The sequence below is a fragment of the Dendrobates tinctorius genome, unplaced genomic scaffold (assembly GCF_039654945.1).
Source record: "Dendrobates tinctorius isolate UK_male_01 unplaced genomic scaffold, ASM3965494v1 ptg000138l, whole genome shotgun sequence".
Lineage (NCBI taxonomy): Eukaryota > Metazoa > Chordata > Amphibia > Anura > Dendrobatidae > Dendrobates > Dendrobates tinctorius.
Window position 1 is genome coordinate 7,183,533 of NW_027361806.1, and position 12,470 is coordinate 7,196,002.

General features: G+C 43.5%; 1 long non-coding RNA gene across 2 annotated transcripts; it reads right to left on the reverse strand.

Moving 5' to 3' along the window:
- Window positions 1–2,255: 2,255 nt before the first annotated feature.
- LOC141048884 (uncharacterized) lies at window positions 2,256–12,199 on the reverse strand. Of its 2 annotated transcripts, none has more exons than XR_012220170.1 (3): window positions 12,130–12,199; window positions 3,170–3,309; window positions 2,256–2,834 (listed from the first exon to the last, which is right to left on the reverse strand). It is a non-coding gene; the product is annotated as an uncharacterized lncRNA (long non-coding RNA). The 2 variants fall into 2 exon arrangements; XR_012220171.1 differs by lacking the exon at window positions 12,130–12,199 and adding an exon at window positions 11,885–12,123.
- Between the last annotated feature and the right edge of the window lie 271 nt (window positions 12,200–12,470).

A 12,470-nucleotide genomic window follows, 5' to 3' on the forward strand; every position in this document is an offset into this window, starting at 1 on the left:
ACCATTTTGGAAGAACTAGAATCCAGGTGGTAGGACCTCTTGTCTCGCTTGATCTCCATGGAACGCTCCTGAAAACGTAGGTCAATCTGGGTTGCAAAGGAAATCAGATCATCCAAGGTGGTAGGCCTGTCATGTCCCGCCAGCTCATCCTTGATTTTTCTGGATAGGCCCTCCCAGAAGGTAGCCACCAAGGCCTCATTGTTCCAGGATAACTCAGATGAGAGGATGCGGAACTGAACAGCATACTTAGCCACCGTGAGAGTTCCTTGGCGTAAGCGAAGTGAGTCAGAAGCGGTCAACGTGACATGGCCCGGTTCATCGAAGGTTCTGCGAAAAGTCTCTAGGAAAGATTGTAGATCATTAACCAGCAGCTCTCCTTTCTCCCATAATGGGTTTAACCAGGTGAGGGTCTCTCCTGCTAAATGTGACGTGATGAAGCCAACTTTGGCACAGTCGGAAGAAAACATATGCCCCAAGATATCAAAGTGTAGGGTGCACTGTTTGAGGAAACCCCGACACTGAGTGTGTTCACCATGGAAGCGGGTAGGTGCTGGTAGATGAATCAGGAGCAGCTGGGTTCAGCAGAGAATCCATGCGGGTGGACAGGTTACGTAGATACGTCGTGATCTTGTCCTGTTGATCTCTTAGGTGGGCTACCTCTTGGCACAGTTCCATAGTCGGAGGCCTCTGGGGTCCAGCGCATTCCATGGCTGGAGCAATCTATAACGAATGGAAGCGGAGGCAGAGATGGTGAAGTTCTCATTCGTTTTTATTTTTAAAGTGGAACCTCGGGACCACGGTCCAGGGGGCTCCGAAGGGGGCGTAACTAGTGAGCCCCGGGTACCCGTAGTAAAGCCCCTCAGACAGGACCAGAATGGAGTACCCAGAGGACATAGGTGCTACCTCCAGTTAGACCCCGGAAACGTGGCAGTTGTCCCAGCGGGACCAAAAGGGATAACAGAAATATTAGCAGAGTCCGTAATGAGGCGGGTCCTGGATCCGGGTAGTTGATAGATAGCAGGCTCCAGTAACCTTGTCACAGTCCTCGGACTTGGATGGCTGTTGGCAGAAAGGGATGGCTTTTGCACAGGTAGTACCAGAGATAGCCAGGTTACCAGGATTCAGATATTCTGTGGACAGATAGCATGAGAGAATGCACAGAGACTGCATACGTAGCGCAGACAGGTTAGCAACAGAACCAGATGTAGCAATGATTGATACTCGTTGCTCCGGCGCTCTCCCTATGGAGGAGAGACCAGAAATAGCAGCCAGTGCGCTGCCATTGGATAATTACCCATTTTGAAAAATGCACGCTGTCCCTTTAAGAAGCCAGGGGAGCGTGCGCGCGTGCCCTAATAGCTTTAGCTGAAGACCTGCCGACGGGACGCCAGGAGGTGGGGAAAGGGGAGAGAAGCGAACGCTGAGAAGCAGCACAGGACACACAGGGAGCCGGCTGCCACACAGGGACAGCGCGCCAGGCATGAGGTGAGTGCCCTGACCGGGGGGCAGGGGCAGACCGGGGTGCAGAGCCAGGACAGGGACCGGGTGTAACAACCTTCAGCTTCTAGCGCCTTTACCTACCTGTCTGCGGCTTCTAGTGACTTCCGCATTCTGTCGGCTCCATGTTCCTGGGTCGTCTGGACCTCTTCTCTGTATCCTATGATTTTCAGGACATTTTCTTGGCTGTGTGCAGTTTCCTTGGTTGCTAACTTTCCCATTACTACAGAGGGTTATCTGCTACTTGCCTGCAGTTTTCAGCATTCCACCCTGCCTGCCTTTGGTTTCCTGATATCGTCCGCCTACCTCCAGTTTCCTGCACTCCACCTGCTTGCCTGCAGTTTCCTGATGAAATCAGCCTGCCTGCGGGTTCCTGCACTCCACTTGCTTGCCTGTTGTTTCCTGACGTCCTTCACCTGCCTGCGGTTTTCAGCATTCAACCTCCCTACCTACGGTTTCCAGTCCCTCCATTCACCAACCTGCTGCACAGATGCCCATGTCCTATGTGCCCACCTGGACCTTGGGCTTAGAGGATCCACCTCACCCAGTAAGTCCCTTGAACTTCATGTAACACTAGAGTCGTTGAGAAACTTTACACTCTTTGAATGGGGGTATCTTGCACTTTTCAACATATGCCTATGTCAAAATTTGTATGTTTAGTCTATACACTGCTCACCTCTGGACCTTAACTTCTCTTTTCCAATAATTTTTATTGAACACTTAAATACAAATAAAAAAGGAGGGGAGTGGGAGGGGGGAAGGGGGAAAAAGGGGGGGAGGAAGGGGGAAGGTTAATAACAAGGAGAGGACCACAAGATCCGAACAGGCTCTATATAGTGTCTACATTAAAAATATAATCATATAGTCATACAATCATAAAAACATGTAATCAGATGGTTTGAAATTAGTTTGCACATTAATAAACTAGTTCAGTGCGTTGGATAAGTTTCCAGCCACTTCGCCCATTTCTTGGCACTGGACCTTAACTTCTCAAGAAAATAGGAGTCTGTTGATGACTTTATCCAATGAATTCAAAGGAGACAATGGGTCAGCTTTCTCAGAAACACATATATAGTGAAGAGGAGGATATACATGCAGATTTTCTTCTTTTTCATGTGGATGTCATTTGTAGTCCTTATTAAATTATTTTTGGTCGTAGCCTCCATTAAGGAAAAATGGTTAGTGTAATGCTGAAATTAGCTTTGTAACAAGAGAAGAAAACTGATCACCTAAAATCTTGTACAAGGTAAGTAATGCAGGTCATATGAAAAATTTGCAGCCGTTCTTCATCCAGCTGTGAGCGCCTTAGTAGTAATTGAAGAACACGTAATTTCTGCCTTTTAAAAAAAAAAAAAAGAAAAAATGAGTAAGAAGAAAACAGGGACGATCTATTAGGAGAAGTCACTTTTAAGAGCTTCACTGTTAATCGCAGCTTGTAGGCGTGAAAGCTTTTTATTTAAAAAAAAATGATATTTTTGCAGCAGCGCATTTACTCTAAGCATTGTAAAGCCGCTCCGTCCGACAGATCATTATATGCACCGCGGATATGTAAATGAAGAATCATCTACGCAAACCAGGGCTTGTTAGAGCAAATCTCAAACAAGAGAACGTAAAGCAAGAGGAGGAAAAAAAATGGTCAAAGAAAGGCCGAGAAGGAAGAAGCAGAAAATACCTTTTTAATTAAAGAGTTATTCAACTGGGAAATTTGCTTCTGTGGTGGCAAATTCATCGGAGGAATTTAAGATGAAATTGGATATTTTCCTGGAGAGGTAGCGAGCGGTAACCAGAAGCTCAAAACCATGCTAATCCTCCCTATAAATAAACAAGACATTAGGAGCAGGAGGAGGATACATTGTGTATACCGCTCTATGTAAATGTGGCCTATGTGTTATTATCCATGTGTGTTTATAATGCAACTTTGTTCTGCAGAGGAGCTAATCATTACCATCCGTCTCCTGCTCTACCTCCAAATATCTGTCTATCTATGGAGTCTGCGAACAAGATTATAATTACTATAAATTGCCCCTATGAGTAGAAAAAAATTAATACTGCAGATATGTAAAAGAATATAACTACTATAATACTGCCCCTATGTAAAAGAATATAACTACTATAATACTGACCCCTATGTACAAGAATATAGCTACTATAATACTGTCCCTATGTACAAGAATATAACTGCTATAATACTGTCCCCTATGTACAAGAATATAACTACTATAATACTGCTCCTATGTACAAGAATATAACTACTATAATACTGCTCCTATGTACGAGAATATAGCTACTATAATACTGCTCCTATGTACAAGAATATAACTACTATAATACTGCTCCTATGTACAAGAATATAGCTACTATAATACTGCTCCTATGTACAAGAATATAATGGCTATAATACTGCCCCTATGTACAAGAATATAACTACTATAATACTGCCCCTATATACAACAATATAATTACTATCATACTGCCCCTATGTACAAGAATATAACTACTATAATACTGCCCCTATATACAAGAATATAATTACTATAATACTGCTCCTATGTACAAAAATATAAATACTATAATACTACCCCTATGAACAGCAATATAACTGCTATAATACTGCCCCCTGTATACAAGAATATAACTACTATAATACTGTCCCTATGTACAGGAATATAACTACTATAATACTGCCCCTATGTACAAGAATATAACTACTATAATACTGCCCCTATATACAAGAATATAATTACTATAATACTGCTCCTATGTACAAAAATATAACTACTATAATACTGCCCCTATGTACAAGAATATAGCTACTATAATACTCCCCCTATGTACAAGAATATAACTACTATAATACTGCCCCCCTATGTACAAGGATATAACTACTATAATACTGCTCTTATGTACAAGAATATAACTACTATAATACTGCCCCTATGTACAAGGATATAACTACTATAATACTGCTCTTATGTACAAGAATATAACTACTATAATACTGCCCCTATGTACAAGAATATAACTACTATAATACTGTCCCCTATGTACAAGAATATAACTACTATAATACTGCCCCTATGTACAAGAATATAATGGCTATAATACTGCCCCTATGTACAAGAATATAACTACTATAATACTGCCCCTATATACAACAATATAATTACTATCATACTGCCCCTATGTACAAGAATATAACTACTATAATACTGCCCCTATATACAAGAATATAATTACTATAATACTGCTCCTATGTACAAAAATATAAATACTATAATACTACCCCTATGAACAGCAATATAACTGCTATAATACTGCCCCCTGTATACAAGAATATAACTACTATAATACTGTCCCTATGTACAGGAATATAACTACTATAATACTGCCCCTATGTACAAGAATATAACTACTATAATACTGCCCCTATATACAAGAATATAATTACTATAATACTGCTCCTATGTACAAAAATATAACTACTATAATACTGCCCCTATGTACAAGAATATAGCTACTATAATACTCCCCCTATGTACAAGAATATAACTACTATAATACTGCCCCCCTATGTACAAGGATATAACTACTATAATACTGCTCTTATGTACAAGAATATAACTACTATAATACTGCCCCTATGTACAAGGATATAACTACTATAATACTGCCCCTATGTACAAGAATATAACTACTATAATACTGCCCCTATGTACAAGAATATAACTGCTATAATACTGCCCCTATGTACAAGAATATAACTACTATAATACTGCCCCTATGTACAAGAATATAACTACTATAATACTGCCCTATGTACAAGAATATAACTACTATAATACTGCCCCTATATACAAGAATATAACTACTATAATACTGCCCCCTATGTACAAGAATATGACTACTATAATACTGCCCCTATGTACAAGAATATAACTACTATAATACTGCCCCTATGTACAAGAATATAGCTACTATAATACTGCTCCTATGTACAAGAATATAACTAATATAATACTGCCCCTATGTACAAGAATATAACTACTATAATACTCCTCCCTATGTACAAGAATGTAACTACTGTAATACTAGAGGTAATATATAATCTAATATGAAGAACTATTTGACTCCTTCTGAGCAGTAAAGTGTTAATCTCATGTGTGATATCTTCTCAGTTCCCATGCCGCTGTAGCTTAGTATCTTGCGGCACATTGATGACGTGTTTATTCATGTGCACAGCCCATGTTAAGCTTTCCTGTGTGTAAATCCTGTGCATCTTACTGTATCCTCACTCATCTGGAAATGTCTGTGGGTTTACTTGCTTGCAGGCAGCGAAATGCGTTTCCTCTTATCATGGTAGCGCGTGTTTGGGCCTTTATGCTGCAGCAGCGGGGTATTCTATATGTATCAGGTTGCAGTGAGGACATGTGAGCCGTGTGCAGTCGCGTGGAGCACGCTTCTTTATGCATATATTCTGCATTATTTATTCACAGATTCCCGAAGAGAGAGAAATTGTTTTGTGAGTGTTTAGACCCCACCTGCGGAGTGTGAGATGCAGAGACAGCAGGGTCCGTGGCGCGCTCCTCTCCAGCGTCACACCTCCCTCCGCACTCACTGATATCACCCCCCTCTATGTACTTACTCCTCTTCCTGCAGCTCGACCTGAGCCCCGAAGGAATTTCATTACGGTCTTTTATTATTTAAAGATTTTATTCTTAGAAAATATCCGGAAGCGTTAATCCAGAATTAAAGATTTACTTGAAATGCTCTTATGTTTAGAAGATTCATTTGCTCGTTAATCTTTCATGAATATCTCGGTTGACAGGAAAAGTTGAATGAATCATAAAGGACTGAAGCAATAGACATTAGAGACACGTCCGATGGTTCACGAATGATCGGTCACCGCGAATGTACTGGAGGCTTATGGCGTCCAGTGTGAATAATAAACTCCTGTAGACACAAAGGTCCACATTCATTATTTGCAATTTATTGAAGTCACTTTTTTTGTGTCTTGTGTTCGCTAAAGTTTTTTTGCGCCAAATTCTTCAAAATGGCGTGCTTGGTTTATGAATTTAGCACAAAAAATGCTGTTTTTTTCCAGTAAAGAAGCCCTCCTCCTCCTCCCATCAAAGTTTTCATCCTCTTAATATATTGCAGTCATCATATTATGTCATCATATTAAGTACATACTATGTACTTACAATTGCTCATTTTGCCTTTCTACCCAATTAATTCTTCTCTTTTCCATTAGGTCTATGACATTACGTGATTAAACACTGACTAGCTGAATCCTTCTAAGCTCTATGTAGAAACAGGAGGTCAATTTTCTCTGCACATGTCATGAGTCACTGCAAAAGTCTATGGTAGGAGGGAGGAGAGGAGCAGCTGGGTCAGGAGTTGAAGAGGGGAATGATATATTCAAGGACAAGAGACTTCTAGTTTCACAATAGATCACAGAAAAGAGAAGAATTAGCTGGGTAGAAAGGCAAAATGAGCAATTGTAAGTACACAGTGCTGTATAATATCATGATTGTAATATATTAAGAGGATAAAAGGTTTCATGGGAGAAGGAGGAGGAGAGCTTATTTAACAGTTTTTGTGACTTTTAAGAAACAAATGTCGAAAATCATTTTAAAAGTTGCACGCTAGTCTAAAAATGCAACAAGTTGACACACATGCGATGTGTAAGAGTATGTTCACACTGTGGCCATTTTACAGATAAAACCCAGGGCGAAAACAAAATGAGCATATAACCTGTGATAAGTAAATAATAATTGTACATATACAGTGGGTACGGAAAGTATTCAGACCCCTGTAAATTTTTCACTCTTTGTTTCATCGCAGCCATTTGGTAAATTCAAAAAAGTTCATTTTTTTCTCATTAATGTACACTCTTGACTGAAAAAATAGAAATGTGGAAATTTTTGCAAATTTATTAAAAAAAACAAACTGGCACATGTTGCTGAACTCCGATTGATGTGCACTGTAGTCATGATGTCACAGCTGCAGCCAGTGAAGAGAGACCAAAGAAACTCTGCAAGCAACCATATAGGGACCACTATTCTGAAAAGGGAAAACTCCTTTACTATTTAGAGGACACACTTTCTTTTGGACATTTATGAGTCAGTATAGAGCATAATCGCATTCTAGCACCGCGTCGGCCATGCTTTTATTCATTGGGCACGGGGATGCATCATTTACTGGAATCGGGCGCATCATGCACATGGGGGAGGGTACACCCCTAGAATCACATATGTTCTTTCTTGTGACATGTCCAAAATGATCTAAAGCGGAATAGGATATTTTTAAAACTGTGCTTTCATTTCTTCCATCTTCCGCATTCTTCCAACGTCTGCTACATTCGTTACGTTTCGTGTATAGGATAATCTTCTCATTTAATCTCCTATAGCCGGAAGCATTTACATTCTCTCCACCTTCACCTGTCTCTCTGTGTCTTAGTCAATATTGGAGACATTACATGTTATGTATTTTTTACCTCATCCTCGGAGCCCAGCAGGTTATCAGAGATCCTCAGAGAGCTCTCCGTGGTCCTGAACTGATTTCCCCAGTTCTAGGGAGTCGAATGTGCAAACATAGAATATAAAATATGAGAGGGGAATGAAAGAGAGATTGACTTTTTGTTTTAGCATTTTGAGATTACTCTGGGCTCCGGGGTAAAATGTTTTTAGAATTGGAGAAGACTTGTCTACCAGCAACCACATAATTCCTTCATCTTAAAGATCTAGATTCACATTAGGAACTGCATAATTCACAAATCCTCAATGATGTTTGTTCCAGAGGTGAAGAAGATCATAATCCAATGAGTTTTCTCTTTGGTACAGGAGCGGTGCATGGATTCTCGCTTTGGTACAGGAGCGGTGCATGGATTCTCTCTTTGGTACAGGATCGATGCATGGATTCTCTCTTTGGTACAGGAGCGGTGCATGGATTCTCGCTTTGGTACAGGAGCGGTGCATGGATTCTCTCTTTGGTACAGGATCGATGCATGGATTCTCGCTTTGGTACAGGAGCGGTGCATGGATTCTCTCTTTGGTACAGGAGCGGTGCATGGATTCTCTCTTTGGTACAGGAGCGTTGCATGGATTCTCTCTTTGGTACAGGAGCGGTGCATGGATTCTCTCTTTGGTACAGGATCGATGCATGGATTCTCGCTTTGGTACAGGAGCGGTGCATGGATTCTCGCTTTGGTACAGGATCGGTGCATGGATTCTCGCTTTGGTACAGGAGCGGTGCATGGATTCTCTCTTTGGTACAGGAGCGGTGCATGGATTCTCGCTTTGGTACAGGATCGATGCATGGATTCTCGCTTTGGTACAGGAGCGGTGCATGGATTCTCGCTTTGGTACAGGAGCGGTGCATGGATTCTCGCTTTGGTACAGGAGCGGTGCATGGATTCTCGCTTTGGTACAGGAGCGGTGCATGGATTCTCGCTTTGGTACAGGAGCGGTGCATGGATTCTCGCTTTGGTACAGGAGCGGTGCATGGATTCTCTCTTTGGTACAGGATCGATGCATGGATTCTCGCTTTGGTACAGGAGCGGTGCATGGATTCTCTCTTTGGTACAGGAGCGGTGCATGGATTCTCTCTTTGGTACAGGATCGATGCATGGATTCTCTCTTTGGTACAGGAGCGGTGCATGGATTCTCTCTTTGGTACAGGATCGATGCATGGATTCTCGCTTTGGTACAGGAGCGGTGCATGGATTCTCTCTTTGGTACAGGAGCGGTGCATGGATTCTCTCTTTGGTACAGGAGCGGTGCATGGATTCTCGCTTTGGTACAGGAGCGGTGCATGGATTCTCTCTTTGGTACAGGATCGATGCATGGATTCTCGCTTTGGTACAGGAGCGGTGCATGGATTCTCGCTTTGGTACAGGATCGGTGCATGGATTCTCGCTTTGGTACAGGAGCGGTGCATGGATTCTCTCTTTGGTACAGGAGCGGTGCATGGATTCTCGCTTTGGTACAGGATCGATGCATGGATTCTCGCTTTGGTACAGGAGCGGTGCATGGATTCTCGCTTTGGTACAGGAGCGGTGCATGGATTCTCGCTTTGGTACAGGAGCGGTGCATGGATTCTCGCTTTGGTACAGGAGCGGTGCATGGATTCTCGCTTTGGTACAGGAGCGGTGCATGGATTCTCGCTTTGGTACAGGATCGATGCATGGATTCTCGCTTTGGTACAGGAGCGGTGCATGGATTCTCTCTTTGGTACAGGAGCGGTGCATGGATTCTCTCTTTGGTACAGGATCGATGCATGGATTCTCTCTTTGGTACAGGAGCGGTGCATGGATTCTCTCTTTGGTACAGGAGCGGTGCATGGATTCTCTCTTTGGTACAGGATCGATGCATGGATTCTCGCTTTGGTACAGGAGCGGTGCATGGATTCTCGCTTTGGTACAGGAGCGGTGCATGGATTCTCGCTTTGGTACAGGAGCGGTGCATGGATTCTCGCTTTGGTACAGGAGCGGTGCATGGATTCTCGCTTTGGTACAGGAGCGGTGCATGGATTCTCGCTTTGGTACAGGAGCGGTGCATGGATTCTCGCTTTGGTACAGGAGCGGTGCATGGATTCTCGCTTTGGTACAGGAGCGGTGCATGGATTCTCGCTTTGGTACAGGAGCGGTGCATGGATTCTCGCTTTGGTACAGGAGCGGTGCATGGATTCTCGCTTTGGTACAGGAGCGGTGCATGGATTCTCGCTTCGGTACAGGAGCGGTGCATGGATTCTCGCTTCGGTACAGGAGCGGTGCATGGATGCTCTCTTTGGCACAGGAGAGGTGCATAGATGCTCTCTTTGGTACACAGCGATCTCTTTAGTTGTCTTCGAATCTCTGTGTTATGCTCTATGCCCTCTGGCAATGCATTTGGCATAACTGACCAGATCACTCTTTTCTAGCGTGTTCCTTTAATGTAGGAAATTGCTGATAAATGTCTCCTTTGTCACTTTGTAACACTATAACCTGGGGTTTTCATGTCATCTGCTCAGGTGATATGAACTCTAACGATAGGATGAGTCAATGGTGATAGACTGGCACCAAGGTGTGGAGTTGTTTGCTGTCAGCCGCTGGCACTCTGGATGTCTGCTGCCCGTATGCCCCATCCATCTGTTTCATTCAGCCGCTCTGTGGGAAGGCGATGGGCACTGCAATATCACGGCTGTTATATTGCTGATGTATGGGGGGCACGACTGCCAACTTTTACTGAACACCGGGGATCATCTTCTTTTCTCCTCTCACAAATTAGCAACAGAAATAAGACAAAGTGACGGAGGGAACATGCGACAAACACAACCGCCCTTGTTATTTTATGCTAAATGATAGCACAAACCCTTAGAATATAGAGTCTATTTATAAGCAGGATATTCAAATTAGCGTGACCACACAATGAAAATACTGTCATGCGGTGACTAAATAATACCATCACTCAGTGCTCATATAATACCACCATACAAGGCTCAGGTAATACTGCACAAAGTGCTCATATAATACCACCAAACAGTGCTCAAATAATAACACCAAACAGTTCTCATACAGTACCACCATACAGTGCTCAAATAATAACACCATACAAAGCTCATATAATAGCACCATACAGAGCTTATAATAACACCATACAGTGCTCATATAATACCACCATACAAGGCTCATATAATAGCACTATACAGAGCTTATACCATACAGTGCTCATACAGTGCTTATATAATACCACCATACAAAGCTCATATAATAGCACCATACAGAGCTTATAATAACACCATACAGTGCTCATATAATACCACCATACAAAGCTCATATAATAGCACCATACAGAGCTTATACCATACAGTGCTCATACAGTGCTTATATAATACCACCATATTGTGCTCATATAATACCACCATACAAAGCTCATATAATAGCACCATACAGTGCTCATACAGTGCTTATATAATACCACCATATTGTGCTCATATAATACTACCATAGTGTTTATATAATACCATCATACAGAGCCCTTATATAGTAATACCATCATTAGATATTTACATAAGACCACCATACAGTACTCATATAACTCCACCATATAGTGCTGAAATAATACTGTTGCGAGGTGGACCGGACTGCGGGTTCCTTCATGCTGGGTCCGAAACTAAAAGGGCTGCATCCCCTGTTTCCGGGAGGAAGCCTGAGCGAGTCAGAACTTCCCCTGCTTCAGGAGGGAAGGAGGAGAGAGACGGAGCTTCCTGCTGACAGGAGGGGACGGGGAAAGCCTAGCGCAGCAGCCGGCATATAAAAAGGGAAAGCACGCGAAGGACGGGACTTTGGCGCGAATGCAGAGCAGCGCGCAGAACGTTGAGCGGCGCGCTGGGCTGCCCCTTTCCTCACCGAGTACCGCAGGCCCGGATTGATAATGTGCTCAACCAGGCATTTTCCCGCTGGGCCGCTGTCATGTGGGCCGCGGGCTGGCAGCGCCTGCTCATCTGGCCGCTTCCCAGCTGATGCGGCCACACTGGCCTCCTGGCTGTTCTTCATGCCGCTAGCCCTCTGCGGGCACGGTGGTTATAGCAGGAAAATAAGCCGCCACGCACGCCATCCTCGCCCTCCAGAGACCCCCCTCCGCAGCCACTCACAGTGTCACTTGGCTGCTCTCTTCTCTGCGAACAGGACCTGTGATGAGGTCACAGGAGGGGAGGAGTCAGGGAGTCCCATGATCAGGATCCTCTGTCCAGACCCCTGATCATGTGACCCCTGACTCCTCCCCTCCTGTGACCTCATCACAGGTCCTGTGCGCACATCCCTGCCTCTTGGTGTCTGCAGGAGTCTGCTGTGCTGGATGAGGGAAGTTTGTGTGGGGTCAAGAGGGGTTTACAGGGTGGACGCAGCACAGCTGTGTGTGTGTACGAGGTGTACGGAGCGGAGCCGTGTGTTTACGAAGTGTATGGAGCGGTGCCGTGTGTGTATGAGGTGTATG